General features: G+C 43.7%; 1 protein-coding gene across 3 annotated transcripts in view; it reads right to left on the reverse strand.

Moving 5' to 3' along the window:
* LOC130297697 (bactericidal permeability-increasing protein-like) overlaps positions 1 to 17464 on the reverse strand; it is a 146618-nt gene that overhangs the window by 98577 nt on the left and 30577 nt on the right. The window contains exon 1 of one of the 3 annotated variants that reach the window (XM_056550457.1): positions 9638 to 9750. The exons of the other annotated variants lie outside the window; for them this stretch is intronic. The gene's annotated coding sequence lies outside the window, so the exon portion shown is untranslated. Of the gene's footprint in view, positions 1 to 9637; positions 9751 to 17464 lie in introns of those variants that run through there. 3 annotated transcript variants of the gene reach the window in all.

Genomic DNA, 17464 nt, shown 5'->3' on the forward strand with positions numbered 1-17464 from the left:
CAAACAATAGTATGCCACATATAGTTATAGGCACCCATATAGTAGTAGGCTTCCTCCAAACAGTAGTATGCCACATATAGTTATAGGCACCCATATAGTAGTAGGCTTCCTCCAAACAGTAGTATGCCACATATAGTTATAGGCACCCATATAGTAGTAGGCTTCCTCCAAACAATAGTATGCCACATATAGTTATAGGCACCCATATAGTAGTAGGCTTCCTCCAAACAGTAGTATGCCACATATAGTTATAGGCACCCATATAGTAGTAGGCTTCCTCCAAACAGTAGTATGCCACATATAGTTATAGGCACCCATATAGTAGTAGGCTTCCTCCAAACAGTAGTATGCCACATATAGCTATAGGCACCCATATAGTAGTAGGCTTCCTCCAAACAGTAGTATGCCACATATAGCTATAGGCACCCATATAGTAGTAGGCTTCCTCCAAACAGTAGTATGCCACATATAGTTATAGGCACCCATATAGTAGTAGGCTTCCTCCAAACAGTAGTATGCCACATATAGCTATAGGCACCCATATAGTAGTAGGCTTCCTCCAAACAGTAGTATGCCACATATAGTTATAGGCACCCATATAGTAGGAAAAAATATGCCTATGATAATAGTACGGTCTGCATATGACCAATATATTCCCGGATAATTGAAGTAGAAAAAATCAACAAAAAGTAGTAATATTTCTTGTGCTGATCGGAGGGGAACTCCATAAAATCTAGCTTTTAATGTTTATAGTTAAAAGCCACCAGAGTAATCAGAGAGGAGTGCTCAAAACTAAATCCAACACCAAATCATAAATCAAAAGGATTACCACATGTCAATGTGGATTTATCAAAAATGATCCCATTCTAATGCTCGTAGTGTAGACCCAACGCGTTTCTACCACATTTGTGTGGTGTCATCAGGGGACTAAAGAAGATACTAGTATGAGGCTATTTGTTCTAAGCCTACCATACCATGCACTAGAAGTAGTACAATTAGAAAAAAGTTTAGAAACTGAGAACCACGATTACTCATGGAAGGGGTACACCCGATACATAGTGTGCCCCATGCAAACTTTCAGGACACGGACTCCTAAGCAACAGAGTTAGTTGTCATCAGTGGATCTGTAAAGAAAACGTACACAGAATAGATGGTTTCAATAAACATTCCTCAACAGTACTAGTGGATTCCACTTATAAAATCACTCACATAGCCCTGAAGAGTCCAAAAGTACCTAGAGGGAAATAGAATATAACTTCCATAAGTGTACTGCTTATGTGTACCTGAAAGGAAAAGGGTGCAAAACGCACCAGCAGAAGTACTCACTGTTAGGATGTACTTGCTTCCGGCAAATAGGGTCTCAGTGCTGCGCTCCAACCCGCAGTGGCGGGGAGCCGTCTAGTAATCACGGCTGCTGAGCGCACACTGAGACCATGCCGGCGTCTGACGTCATATCCGCTGCCAACCGGAAGCCGCGTCTTAGCGCCCAGCCCTCTAGACGCGAACAGAGGGCGGCGCTAGGTGAGACAAAACAGCGTCCTTAGTAACCGCAGCGATATAATGATATTAATCTGACAATATGCCTGATAAACAGAGGGAACCCCAATGTGTCACTATATATGTATATACTCGGAGCGAGATAAGTTAGTTCCTAACAGAGGACAAATCATTAGAGACCAAAGCGTGTAAGAATTACGTCACAGACAAAATTAGGGGGTTTGTGTGCCTAGCTAGGAGAGGAAGGGGAGAACTGCAGCGCATCCATGACCTTTAAAAGGGATGCAAGGTCCCGCGAGCTAACTAAGCAGTAAAAACCCATGAATTATGACTCTCCTCACAAAGTAACCCCCATTTAGGTGGAAGAAATGATTGGACTATGATCTAGAGCACCCACATGTCTCTATGCTATTCTAGAGTATATGTGTATATAAATATAGATGAATACTAACCCCCACACACAAAAATGATAATCGCTGGTGTGAATAAGTACAATAGGGGTAAAAGACTCTTGGTCCATATCTCTAGAAAAATAAACGGTCATAGTAATACCAAAAGGAATGGTAGTTATTGATATAGTGAATGATTAGAAAAAGATAATGACTAGAGAAAGCGCATGACCTGCAAGGATCAACCCAACCAATAATTGAGGAATATGAGCAAGACCTGCAAGGATCAACCCAAACAATAAATGAGGAATAAGAGGTCAGGGTAAATAGTACATATGGAGATTGATCCAACTATGTGGACCCTAATTAGATATCCTAAATAGGTAGATTAGGAAATTCAAAAACCAGATGGTTAGAGGCTCAAGAGCTGGAGCGGCTTGGAAATCCCAAGGGGGGGGGGGGGGGGGAGGGGATAACATGCGGGGGCCCCCCTTGTGACCTGCAACATACACCAGGGCAAAAACTAGAGGAGAGTGACAGGGGATAGACAGGGGCCTAGGGTGCCTAATCTATCCCTGATCTAGCTAGAATGCCCTAATCCCTAGGCAGGGTGGACGCCCTAATAAGGGCGGCCCCGCTCACGTACCTCCTACTTGGCCTCATAGAGCCCTAACTATATGGTGATACTAACTGATAGGCCCACTAGGGTCTCCACTAACTGCCTAGGGATCACCATAAAGGTGAGAGCAGGTCACAGGAAGCACGCATAATTAAGTTGTTCATTTAGCCCCTCCGGGCCACAAGTACCTAATTCATAGATCCAGCGACACTCTTTCTGTAATAACCGTTGATCGAAATTTCCCCCTCTGGGTGAAGGTTCCACTTTTTCAATCCCAAAGAACTTTAAATTGTTGGAGTCATTCCTGTGAAAACAGTTCATATGTCTAGCTAAGGGAGTATCTCGGTCATGCCTCACATCTCCAAGGTGTTCAAGGATCCGTTTCTTAAATTCTCTAAAGGTTTTTCCTATGTACTTTTTAAGGCAGGGACAAATGGCCATGTAGATGATGCCTCGTGTGGTACAGTTAATAAAATTACGGATCCTGAACTCTCTACCTGTGCTTGCACTTCGAAAGGATTTATTCCTGAGAATATAAGGGCATGCTTTGCAATGACCACAAGGGTAGTTACCCATTGGTTTATGTGTTCTATCCAGCCAAGTCAACCGATCCGATGTCACTGGGGAGAGATGGCTATTAGTGATCATATCCCCCAGGTTACGACCTCTTCTATATGTGACCTGGGGGTAATCAGGAATTACGTCCTTAATGTCAACATCCATTTGAAGGATGCCCCAATATTTTTTCAGGACATCCCGCATATAGGTGGCACCTTGGTCAAAGGTGGCGATGACACGCATAGATGGAATAGTATCCGGGCTTTTCTTAGGTACTAGAAGTGTGTCTCTGGGGGTCCTCAGGGCATGTTGATATGCTGATCGTAAGGTGTATTGAGGATAACCTCTATTGGTAAATCTCTTCCTCAGGTCATGCGCTTCTCGAATGAAATCATGTTTGTCAGAGCAATTCCTCCTGAGGCGGAGGTACTGTCCCCGCGGTATCCCCCTTTTAAGGGGGACCGGGTGACAGCTCTCCCACCTCAGGAGAGAATTGGTAGCAGTGGCTTTGCGATGTACTGTGGTACGGATGCTACCGTCAAAATTCTTATGTATGGCTATATCCAGGAAGGAGAGGGACTGTTCATGATATTCATAAGTAAAAGTTAAACCAATATTGTTCACATTTAGTGACTCCAAAAATTGCTCAAACTGCTGCGTGTTCCCCTGCCAGAGAATAAAAATATCGTCAATATAGCGTGCCCACAATAGGGCATGCTCAGTAAACTGTTCTCTGAAATCATAAAAAACTTGGGTAGCCTCCCACCAGCCCAGAGTGAGATTCGCATAACTGGGGGCACAAGGGCTCCCCATAGCGGTCCCTCTGAGCTGGTGGAAGAATTTCCCATTAAATAAAAAATAATTGTGGGTGAGTGTGAACTGCAGCAGTTCGAGAATGAAATCATTATGTGCCTTATACTGGTTACCTCGAAATGCTAAGAAATAGGCTACAGCCTTCATTCCTATTTCATGGGGTATTGAAGAGTACAACGCTTCCACATCGATACTAGTTAAGATAGTGTTCCTATCTACGAATATCCCCTCTAGTTTTTTGAGGAGGTCGGTTGTATCTCGAGTGTAGGAAGGAAGAGCTTCTACAAAATCTCTTAGTATCCGGTCAATGTAAATCCCAGCATTCTGTGTGAGACCTCCTATCCCTGCCACTATAGGTCGTCCTTTAAGGGGCGTAACACCCTTGTGGACTTTTGGCAGGGCATAGAAGGTCGGAATGGTGGGATTTTTTGTTAGTAAAAAATCTAATTCCTGGTCACTAATCAGTCTCCTGGATCTAGCTTGTGTCACAATAGTCTTTAATTCCTGTTTATAAATATTCGTAGGATCTAAGGTCATTATCTCATAAGTAGATCTATCGTTCAATAATCTATTACACATATTAATGTACTGGAAACGATCCAGTACAACGATGTTGCCACCCTTGTCTGCAGTTTTTATTATCAGATGTTCATTTTTTTGTAATTGCTGGATGGCTTGTTTTTCTACACGAGAAAAATTCATCCTAGATGCAGATAGGGTGGGTACCTCCATCATCTCCATATCTTTACAGACAAGTTCTAGAAATACATCCATACAAGACGTCTCTCCAATCGGGGGGAAGGCTTTGTTAGATAGTTTGCAAGTAGTAAATGGTCCCTCACCTCGAATGTTGGGGTTATCGTCAAGCAGAGATGCTAGGTCACGTACCACTGGGAGTTCTTGAATACCGATTCCTAGTTCTTGGCATTCCTTTCTTTCTCGAATTTTATGGAATTTATGCCATTTCAATTTGCGTATGAACAGATGGAGGTCCTTGGTCCACGTAAAACGGTCAAATCCCACAGTTGGGACAAATGACAGACCACGGCCAAGGACCCCCATCTGTGCAGGAGTAAGCGTGAATTTAGATAGATTAATCACTTGTAATGAACCCTCATCATTGTAGTTTATTTTCGGGGTTCCCTGACTCGCTGAGGGTAGGGGTCCCTGGAGGTTTCCCGAGAATCCCCCCCTAAAAAAGGCGGAATAAAGGATGAGCCCGAGGGAGAGGGCCCAGAGGAATTTTCGCCAGACCATTCTGTACCTGGATAGGGCTACCCATATAGTAGTAGGCTTCCTCCAAACAGTAGTATGCCACATATAGTTATAGGCACCCATATAGTAGTACGCTTCCTCCAAACAGTAGTATGCCACATATAGTTATAGGCACCCATATAGTAGTAGGCTTCCTCCAAACAGTAGTATGCCACATATAGTTATAGGCACCCATATAGTAGTAGGCTTCCTCCAAACAGTAGTATGCCACATATAGCTATAGGCACCCATATAGTAGTAGGCTTCCTCCAAACAGTAGTATGCCACATATAGCTATAGGCACCCATATAGTAGTAGGCTTCCTCCAAACAGTAGTATGCCACATATAGTTATAGGCACCCATATAGTAGTAGGCTTCCTCCAAACAGTAGTATGCCACATATAGCTATAGGCACCCATATAGTAGTAGGCTTCCTCCAAACAGTAGTATGCCACATATAGTTATAGGCACCCATATAGTAGTAGGCTTCCTCCAAACAGTAGTATGCCACATATAGTTATAGGCACCCATATAGTAGTAGGCTTCCTCCAAACAGTAGTATGCCACATATAGTTATAGGCACCCATATAGTAGTAGGCTTCCTCCAAACAGTAGTATGCCACATATAGTTATAGGCACCCATATAGTAGTAGGCTTCCTCCAAACAGTAGTATGCCACATATAGTTATAGACACCCATATAGTAGTAGGCCTCTGCAAAGTAGTAGGCAGTCCCCGTACAGTGGAAGGCCCCATATAGTTGTAGGGCCCTATATAGTAGTAGACAGCCCCTATATTGTAGGCTCCTCCTCTCTGCCCTCAAATAGTTGTAGGCCCCCAGTACCTAGAACTAAGAGCCAATTCCACTGTATGGGCCACTTTAGAAGTATTGAACAGTGGCTGTGGATGCCATTATTGATTTTTTTATGCGTACAGCTAAGTACCCCTGGGGCCTAATGGTTGTCTTGCCTCTGGTGGGGCCAATTCTGCACATACAACCGTCTACCACAGTAAATCTGAATTGTAAATCTACATGGAGATGATGTATATCCGTGGTCTCAAACTGTGGCCCTCCAGATGTTGCAAAACTTCAACTCACAGCATGCCCGGACAGCCAACGGCTGTCCGGGCATGCTGGGAGTTGAAGTTTTGAAAAGAGAAGCCTTGATTTACCTTTCATGATCAGTGGAAATCCTGTGGAGGAGACAGACAGGTGTTTGACTGTCCGGGCATGCTGGGAGTTGAAGATTTGCAAAAGAGAAGCCTTGATTTACCTTTATTGATCAGTGGAGATCCTGTGGAGGAGGCAGACAGGTGTTTGACTGTCCGGGCATGCTGGGAGTTGAAATTTTGCAAAAGAGAAGCCTTGATTTACCTTTCATGATCAGTGGAGATCCTGTGGAGGAGGCAGACAGGTGTTTGACTGTCCGGGCATGCTGGGAGTTGAAGTTTTGCAAAAGAGAAGCCTTGATTTACCTTTCATGATCAGTGGAGATCCTGTGGAGGAGGCAGACAGGTGTTTGACTGTCCGGGCATGCTGGGAGTTGAAGTTTTGCAAAAGAGGAGCCTTGATTTACCTTTCATGATCAGTGGAGATCCTGTGGAGGAGGCAGACAGGTGTTTGACTGTCTGGGCATGCTGGGAGTTGAAGTTTTGCAAAATAGAAGCCTTGATTTACCTTTCATGATCAGTGGAGATCCTGTGGAGGAGGCAGACAGGTGTTTGACTGTCCGGGCATGCTGGGAGTTGAAGTTTTGCAAAAGAGAAGCCTTGATTTACCTTTCATGATCAGTGGAGATCCTGTGGAGGAGGCAGACAGGTGTTTGACTGTCCGGGCATGCTGGGAGTTGAAGTTTTGGAAAAGAGAAGCCTTGATTTACCTTTCATGATCAGTGGAGATACTGTGGAGGAGGCAGGTAGGTGTTTGACTGTCTGGGCATGCTGGGAGTTGAAGTTTTGCAAAAGAGAAGCCTTGATTTACCTTTCATGATCAGTGGAGATCCTGTGGAGGAGGCAGACAGGTGTTTGACTGTCTGGGCATGCTTAGTTGAAGTTTTGCAACATCTAGAGGGCCACAGTTTGAGACCACGGAACATTCTTTATGATTTGGAGACTTCTAATCTTAAGTAATAATCTTCCACCTGTTCTTGGTAATGGATCCTCCCCATAGTACCATTATTCAGAATCTGTTCGAGCAGATCCATTATCCATTCCCCAGCAGGACCATTCGGGCTAGAATATCGTCTCCCGCAAATAACAGCTGTCTGCTTTGTAGCGATCGCGAAAAGAAGAGACGAGGAGACCCTAATGGTGTCTATGACCTCAGCCGACTCGTTTCTCTATCTTGTTACTGTTTGCACTTGACAAGGATTCTGCAAGGCTCGAGTGGTGTCCACTTAACACTGTCATGCAGGGTGGGTGTTGGGATCATAATAATAGAGAGATGAAGAGTTAAAGGGGTATTTTTTTTTTTTAATCAACTGGTGCCAGAAAGTTAAACAGATTTGTAAATGACTTCTATTAAAAAATCATTACCCTTCCAGTACTTTTTAGCAGCTTTATGCTACTTACAAGTGAAAGGTTAGAATACATTTGTTCTCGCAATGTTATAGAACTCTGTATGTCTGAGGACACCCCCGCCCCCTTAAAGGGGTACTCCGGTGGAAAAATTTTTTTTTTTTTTAAATCAACTGGTGCCAGAAAGTTAAACAAATTTGTAAATGACTTCTATTAAAAAATCTTTAACCTTCCATTACTTTTTAGCAGCTGTATGCTATAGGGGAAATTCTTTTCTTTTTGAATTTCTTTTTTGTGATGTCCACAGTGCTCTCTGCTGACACCTGATGCCCGTATCAGGAACTGTCCAGAGCAGGAGAAATTCCCATAGCAAACCTATGCTGCACTGGACAGTTCCTGACACGGACAGAGGTGTCAGCAGAGAGCACTGTGGACAAGCCAAAAAAGAAATTAAAAAAGAAAAGAATTTCCCCTATAGCATACAGCTGCTAATAAGTAATGGAAGGGTAAAGATTTTTTAAAAGAAGTCATTTACAAATTTGTTTAACTTTCTGGCACCAGTTGATTTAAAAAAAATGTTTTCTACCGGAGTACCCCTTTAAGGGGGCGGGGTGTCCTCAGACATCCAGAGTTCTATAACATTGCGAGAACAAATGTATTCTAACCTTTCACTTGTAAGGCAACACTTTTTACTGTTCTTTTAAAGGGGTTATCCAGGGAAAGAAAAACAGAGCAAATTTCGTTCAAAAACCGCTCCCCGTCTGTCTCCAGGTTGGGTTTGGTTCTGCAGCTCAGTTCCTTTGAAGTAAATAGAGCCAAGTTGCAATACCGCACCCAACCTGGGGACAGACGTGGAGATGTTTTTAAAAGAAACTAGCTCTGTTTTTTTTATTCCTGGATAAACCCTTTAATGTGTTACTCTACCCCTAGACATCTTATCCCCAATCCAAAGGACCCCTGCTGGGGACCCCTGCGATCTTGGCTGCGGCACCCCAGACATCCAGTGCACAGAGCGAACTTTGCTCTGTGCCGGATGATTGGCGATGTGGGGCGGAGGCTCCTGACATCACAGTCATGCCCCCTCCCATAGACTTGCATTGAGCGGGTGTGGTCATGATGTCACAATCTGGGCGCGGTCGTGACGTCACGAGACTCTGGCACGGCACCCGATTCTCTAAACGAACGCCGGGGGGATCGCCGGTGGCCCCAGCAGCAGGACCCCCACGATCACACATCTTATCCCTTTATCCCCTATCATAAATGACCGCGCCAAGATTTTTGTAAAATAGGCAGAAAGTGATGGATTGGTCAGTAAAATAGCTTAACATTGGCGCAAATTTTTTTTTTTATTGCAATAGCCCCATGTTTTTTTTTTCACCTAATTGAAACGGAAACACGATAGTATATAAAACTTTATGTGTCAGGCTCCTTATAAACTGCAGCGTTCAGACAGCGATTCATAGTCTTGGGAAACTTTAGCCGGGTCATCCGGTATTTTTTCGGCGTTCTCTATTCTTATGGCTTTTGTTTTATTGGAAGTCCATTGATTCTATAGGATTATGCTCCTTAGCATTAATACTACGACGACCACAATTGCTATCACTACTACTATAACCACAATAAGGAATCTGAAGAGTATAATAGTATAATAAACAACCCCGAGAACCCCATCATTACTTATAGTTCTCATATACCAAGCCTTATAGTTTCCCACACCTTAAAGGCAAAAATAGCGTTGCTTCGCTTTTGCATGCTAAGAATCTACCCCGACGGAGTGAGACAAAAGGGGGATTTTCCAAGACAAAAGGCGACCATTTCGGGATACAATGGCTACTTCTTAAACTGCTGGCCCAGCTGCTCTCTCGGTCCGAGGGTCTTATTCTTTCTGAATGGGAGGGGGGGGGGGGGGGGGGGGGGAAGTGGTGAGCCTTAAAGGATTGCAACAAGTGAGTTCGTGGAATGGGAACGGGGAAAAAAACAAAAAGCTTACATGCAGAAATAGATATATACACAGTACAGTGGTCCCTCAAGTTACAATATTAATTGGTTCCAGGACGACCATTGTATGTTGAAACCATCGTATGTTGAGACCAGAACTCTACGGAAACCTGGTAATTGGTTCTGAAGCCACCAAAATGTCATCCAAAAATAGGAAAAAGTGAGGATTAAAGAGAAATAAGTAGATAACTAATATAGATAAAGCAAATCCTTACATATAAAAGTAATAAAGATCTGCTGGGAACTGTAATCACTGTCTATTTCAGTGTTTCACAAAGAGAGTGCCTCCAGCTGTTTCAAAACTACAACTACCAGCATGCCGGGAGTTGTAGTTTTGCAACAGCTGGAGGCACTCTCTTTGGGAAACACTGGTCTAGGTAGAGGACAGAAGCTTCTTCAGGGTCCTGTACAGTACATGCAATGTCATAAAAAATAGTAAAATGGAGCAGCCCTCACCTGGTGTCCAAAGTAGCAGCTAACTCTGGCAGAGGTACAGAGTACAGAACATGTAATACCTCCCTGTACTGTAGGGGGCGCTACCAGACACCAGTCAGTGCATACACTTCAGTAATACAGGTAAAGAGTACAGAACATGTAATACCTCCCTGTACTGTAGGGGGCGCTACCAGACACCAGTCAGTGCATACACTTCAGTAATACAGGTAAAGAGTACAGAACATGTAATACCTCCCTGTACTGTAGGGGGCGCTACCAGACACCAGTCAGTGTATACACTTCAGTAATACAGGTAAATAGTACAGAACATGTAATACCTCCCTGTACTGTAGGGGGTGCTACCAGACACCAGTCAGTGCATACACTTCAGTAATACAGGTAAAGAGTACAGAACATGTAATACCTCCCTGTACTGTAGGGGGCGCTACCAGACACCAGTCAGTGTATACACTTCAGTAATACAGGTAAATAGTACAGAACATGTAATACCTCCCTGTACTGTAGGGGGCGCTACCAGACACCAGTCAGTGTATACACTTCAGTAATACAGGTAAAGAGTACAGAACATGTAATACCTCCCTGTACTGTAGGGGGCGATACCAGACACCAGTCAGTGCATGCACTTCAGTAATACAGGGGCTTTACCAGTGAAATTCCCATTCTGATTGGTCGGTACTTCCAGCCATTGACACGTTTCGCAGATTCCATAGCATTGTATGTTGAGTCTGGTTTCAAGTTACAATGGTCCAGAAACGACCATTGCATGTTGAAACTAGTGTATGTTGAGGCCATTGTAAGTTGAGGGATCACTGTATAAGAATGAAAGAGCACAAAGTAGCAAAAAAATAAATAAAAAAAAACCTCGGGGGTCGTGACGCCGAGAACAGCCGCGTGTTCCATAAAGTTACATAAACAGAATAACACCCCAAGCTTCGCCGCGTTGTATGTTATGAAAATGGCATAATAACAGTGATACATTGTTTACATCAGTGTTTCCCAAACAGGGTTCCCCTAGCTGTTGCAAAACTACAACTCACAGCATGCCCGGACAACTTTGCTGTCTGGGTATGCTGGGAATTGTAGTTTTACAACAGCTGGAGGCACCCTGGTTGGGAAACACTGGTGTAAACTGCTTGAACAGGCTAGAAAAGCTGAGTGCTGATAACACTGATCAGTGCTATGCTAGGACACTGCATCAAACAGTGATTGCAATCGAAAGATTACATGTAAAAGTCCACCCTAAAAAAAAAAATTAAAAAAAAAAAATTGTAAAAATTAAAAGTGTTTATGGTGTTATCCCCCCAAAAAAGAGGTAATTAGAAAAATAAAAATAAAAACAGCGCCACCCCTGTCTTTAGGTTGCACGTGATATTGCAGCTCAGTTCCATTAAAGTGAATGGAGCCTAGTTGTACTATCACACACATCCTGAGGACAGTGGTGGTGCTCTTTTTGAAAGAAATTTGCTCAGTTTTTCTATTCCTGCATAACCTCTCTTTAATAAAATAAAAATAAAAAAACAAGACCTCATATGGGTCTGTAGGTGGAAAATGGAAATATATAGCTATTAGAAAATGAGGAGAAAAAAACAATAATAATTTTAAAAAAAACTGGAAAAATTGCTGGGTTCTCAAGGGGTTAAGGTTGGGATATAAAGCATGTTATTAAATGAACTAATGGGAACCATATTATATCTCCGTATGACTCCTGTGTTCTGCAGGGGCGTAACCTGAAGCTTCTGGGCCCATAAACTAATATTTGCTATTGATAATACTGGTGTCTTCCTATGTAGTAGGGTGTGCAGCAGAAGCAATTGCACCTGGGTTATGTTCCTCCACCACCAGGGTGCCTCCAGCTGTTGCAAATCTACAGCTTAGCATGTATTCCTATGAGATGCAGCTTCAGCCTGCCTTCGTTTCTCCCAGTTCGCATTTACCTGCATTTCATAGGACACACCATAGCAGTGGTCTCCAGACTGTGATCTCCAGCTGTTGCAAAACCACAACTCCCGGCATGTATTCCTATGAGATGCAGCTTCAGCCTGCCTTCGTCTCTCCCTGTTAGCTCTTACAAAAACACAGGGGAGATCAACATTTACCTGCATCTCATAGAACACACCAGAGCAGCGGTCTTCAGACTGTGATTTCCAGCTGTTGCAAAGCTACAACTCCTGGCATGTATTCCTATGAGATGCAGCTTCAGCCTTCCTTCGTTTCTCCCTGTTCGCACAGGAGAGATCAGCATTTACCTGCATCTCATAGGACACACCACAGCAGTGGTCTTCAAGCTGTGGGCATCCAGCTCTTGCAAAACTACAACTCCCAGCATTGCTGGGAGTTGTAGTTTTGCATCACCTGAAGGTCCAAACTAATAAGAATTCTGAATTCCCTGGGTATTTTTCTTTTTTGCATCACCATTAATGTTTTACAAAGACCTGCAAACACAATAACTAGACTATAAATTGCAGCAAGCGCTGCTCGTAATACTCTGACAGGTCTACAGGGTTCATACTGGGAATTTGTAAAACAGTGCGGACTATTATTAGAACTCTCATATGGTTAAAAGTAGAAATTCGAGTTATAACGTTATATTATTGTTTTTCTATTTAGGTGGGTGCTCCACAGCTTCAGCTAAAAAAATGGTCTCCAACCCATGTCCTTAAGGCCCACCAAAATTCTGGGTTTTTTCTATTCCATTGGAATAGAATAAAGAAATATTCAAAACCTGAACTACTCATGCTGGGAGTTGTAGTTTTGCAACCGCTGGAGGCCCACAGTTTGCAGACCACTGCTCTGGTGTGTCCTATGAGATGCAGGTAAATCTCTCCTGTGTGTAAGATGTAACAGGGAGAAAAGAAAGCAGGCTGAAGCTGCATCTCATAGGAAAAGATACTTGGAGTTGTAGTTTTGCAACCGCTGGAGCCACCCTGGTTAGGAAACACTGCTGTATATCCTTCAATGCAAACTCCCTAATAGCTGAATGACAACCAACATATACACTCTTTCCCAGGGGGCTTCTACTCAGCTTTCCCTGGCTCCTGGATGGCTCATTTGGTTAACAGTATAATTTATACAGTGAAATGGGAAAGTGGATGCATTGCCACAGAGCTGTGAAAACTATCATGGAAGCCGACTTACCCCTAGTTTTCCTACAGCCTAAGACAGTGTTTCCCCAACCAGGGTGCCTCCAGCTGTTGCAAAACTACAACTCCCAGCATGCTCAGACAGCCTTTGGCTGTCCGGACATGCTGGAAGTTGTTGTTTTGCAACAGCTGGAGGCACACAATTTTGAGACCACTGCTTTGGTGTTTCCAATGAGATGCAGGTAAAGGCTGATCTGCCTTGTGTGTAAGAGCTAACATGGAGAAAGAAAGGCAGGCTAAAGTTGTATCTCATAGGAAAACATGCTCGGGTTGTAGCTTTGCAACATCTGGGGGTCCACAGTTTGGAGACCACTGCTTTAGTGTGTACTATGAGATGGAAGCAAACAATAATAGGGTAAGAGGTAACAGGGAGAAAAGAAGGCAGACTGAAGCTGTATCTCATAGCAAAACATGCTGGGGGTTGTAGCTTTGCAACATATGGGGGTCCACAGCTTGGAGACCACTGCTCTGGTGTGTTCTATGTGGTTCAGGTAAACACTAACAGGGTAAGAGGTAAAAGGGAGAAAAGAAGGCAGGCTGAAGCTGTATCTCATAGGAAAACATGCTGGGGGTTGTAGCTTTGCAACATATGGGGGTCCACAGTTTGGAGACCACTGCTTTAGTGTGTCCTATGAGATGCAAGTAAACACTAATAGGGTAAGAGGTAACAGGGAGAAAAGAAGGCAGACTGAAGCTGTATCTCATAGCAAAACATGTTGGGGGTTGTAGCTTTGCAACATATGGGGGTCCACAGTTTGGAGACCACTGCTCTGGTGTGTTCTATGTGGTTCAGGTAAACACTAACAGGGTAAGAGGTAACGGAGAAAAGAAGGCAGGCTGAAGCTGTATCTCATAGGAAAACATGCTGGGGGTTGTAGCTTTGCAACAGCTGGAGGCGCCCTGGTTGAGAAACACTGGCCTGAGAAAGAACCAAACAGAAGAGGACAACTTAACGTATGTCTGTGCACCGGAGAGAATTGCGCTGTAAGTATTTGCATTCAGGCGGCTTAAGGAAAAGCAGCTTGCCAAGGCATATGTACATAAAGGCTAAGCCGCCCCGGGATAGTTCAGCGGCTCATTCATGGGAAAATAATCTCTTTTCCCAATGATCATTCACTTAGTATAGGGCGGTTTATATCAGCGAGAGTTAAAATTGCGCAGCCGAGTGACCAACTCCCCCCCCCCCCCCCCAGTATAATTGCTTTGCATGGAATCTATTGGTAGATTACGCCTCTAATTGGAAAAAGGCTTTTTTTAACGGAACGCAGGATATTACATTTTTAGGAGATTCCGGAGGTTATTAGCTCAGAGCGCAAACTGGCGAAGCAACAAATTTGGATGTGGATAACTAATGCCAAGACGTTCAGTCCCAGACAAGCAATGGCCTGCGTCCTCCTGCCCTCAGTCTATAAATCTGATGGGTTATGTCATCACAGGAATGACATCATAGCCCCACTATAGCTTTTCAGCGTTCCTTGCCCGGGGGGGGCGGTTTATCACCGAGCTGTTGCTTGTTATGTATGAGTTAATTCTTGGACTAATAGGCAACATTAAAAGTGATAATAAAAATCAATATCTGCATTTTAAAGAAGTTTTATGTAAACAAATGCAACTAATACGCATTGTGCTTCAATTCTGAGCTCTGTACAAGATCTCTGCTTGCTGCCAGTGAATAGAAATATCAAAGTTTAAACACAAAGGCTGAAAAGCAGGACAAGTCTAAGGCTATGTTCCCACGGTGGAATTTCTGTGATTCCGCTTAAAGGGGTACTCCGCTGGAATTTTTTTTTTTTATCAACTGGGGCCAGAAATTTAAACAGATCTGTAAATTACTTCTATTAAAATATCTTAACCCTTCCAGTACTTATCCGCTGCTGTAAGCTCCACAGGAAGTTCTTTTCTGTTTGAATTTCCTTTCTGTCTGACCACAGTGCTCTCTGCTGACACCTCTATCCATTTAAGGTACTGTCCAGAGCAGGAGAGGGTTGCTATGGGGATTTGCTTCTGCTCCGGACAGTTCGGAATAAATGGACAGAGGTGTCAGCTGAGAGCACTGTGGTCAGACAGAAAGGAAATTCAAAAAAGAAAAGAACTTCCTGTGGAGCATACAGCAGCTGATAAGTACTGGAAGGGTTAAGATTTTTTAAATAGAAGTAATTTACAAATCTGTTTAACTTTCTTGCACCAGTTGAAAAAAAATAAAAAAATTTCCAGGGGAGTACCTATTTAATTTTTGGGTTTTGCGGGTGTAAAAAAAAGCTAAATGTAGGGAAACATAAGTAAATATTGCGGAAAAAAAAATTGTAGGGAACTAAAACCCACAAATAAATCTACACAACACTCTTAGTAAATCTGGGACAATGGGCAGTAAATATCGCAGAATTTCCGAGTGGAATTTTCTGGCAATTTTTCGGCAAAAGATCTGTCAAGGTCAAAATATGGTGGATAAATATGCTAATTGATGGTCTAAATCAGTGGACTCCAAACTGTGGACCCTCAGCTGTTTCTAAACTACAACTCCCAGCATGCCCGGCCAGCCAGTGGCTGTTTTCATGATGCAATCTTCTATAGCAGTGGTCTTCAACCTGCGGACCACCAGATGTGGCAAAACTACAACTCCCAGCATGCCCGGACAGCCAACGGCTGTCCGGGCAAGCTGGGAGTTGTAGTTTTGCCACATCTGGAGGTCCGCAGGTTGGAGACCACTGTTCTATAGCTTTCTGCCGGAGATAAAAACTGAGAAATCCTTGATTTGTTAAACGAACCACATGACTTGTAAGGAGAAAAAAAAGCAGAGCATAAAAAGCCCCTAAAAAAAGAAAAAAAAAAAAAATAATGAAAAAGAAAAGAAAAAAAAACGCCTATACTAATACACACGATTTTTGGGGAGAAAAAAAAATTCAACAAAAATTGCATCTTGGCAGCACCAGAATCTGCATTAATTCAACCCCCCAAATTGCATCCTGTTATTTTCAATGGGAATTTGCATTGTATCTTTTACTGTTTCACTTACTCCTAGTATACGGATTATCTCTATTCCATTAGCCTAAGCCTCTATTCACACGGTGCTTTTGTGGTGTTCGGCGGGGAACCTCCCGATAGATACCTCCACCGTATAGCTATGGCAGATGCCACTTAAAGGGGTAGTCCAGTGGTGAGAAACTTATCCCCTATCCTAAGTATAGGGGATAAGTTTGAGATCGTGGGGGGTCCGACTGCTGGGGCCCCCTGCGATCTCTCTGTACGGGGGCCAGGCTCTCCAGCCAGATACCGGGTGTCAACCACCGCACCTCAATACATCGCTATGGCAGAGCCGGAGATTACCGAAGGCAGCGCTCCGGCTCTGCCATAGAGTTGTATTGAGGGGGCGTGTCGGCCGCCGCTTCGTGAGGAGGTCGACACGCCCCCTTCCCGCGGGCTGTCGGGGCCCCATACAGGAGATCGCGGGGGCCCCAGCGGTCGGACCCCCCCCGCGATCTGCAACTTATCCCTTATCGTTAGGATAGGGGATAAGTTGTTCACCACTGGACTACTCCTTTAACACTGTCATATATAGACTCCGTTGTTTAACAATAAATGTTTTTTTTTTTGGCTCTCCAGCTTGGATTCTTGAAAGTGTTCAAGATCTCTGCTTGCTGTCTGTAAATGGGAACAGTCTTCTTCTCAATGTCCTGACCCAAAGAGTTGCTCACAGTGGGACTCAATGCAGTGGGTTGCACAGGGAAAAGTAGCAATTTGCAATCTTATCATGATCCAACATGGCGTCCTTAGTGAGTCCATCACAGTCGGACCCAATGTAATGGGTTGCATGGGGTTAAGAAGTGATTTGCAACCTGATCCTGACCCAACATGGCGTCCTAATGAATCACTCACAGTCGGACTCAATGCAGTGGGTTGCAAAGGGTTAAGTACTGACTTGAAACCTTATCACCAAACATGGCGTCCTATGAAAGGGGTACCCCGGTGAAAAACATTGTTTTTATTTTTTAAATCAACTGGTGCCAAAAAGTTAAACAGATTTGCAAATGACTTCTATTTAAAAATCTTAATCCTTCCAGTATTTATCAGCTACTGTACGCTCCACAGGAAGTTATGTAGTTCTTTCCAATCTGACCACAGTGCTCTCTGCTGACACCTCTGTCCATTTTAGGAACTGTCCAGAGTAGGAGCAAATCCACATAGCAAACCTCTCCTGCTCTGGACAGTTCCTGACATGGACAGAG

The sequence above is a fragment of the Hyla sarda genome, chromosome 13 (genome assembly GCF_029499605.1).
Source record: "Hyla sarda isolate aHylSar1 chromosome 13, aHylSar1.hap1, whole genome shotgun sequence".
Lineage (NCBI taxonomy): Eukaryota > Metazoa > Chordata > Amphibia > Anura > Hylidae > Hyla > Hyla sarda.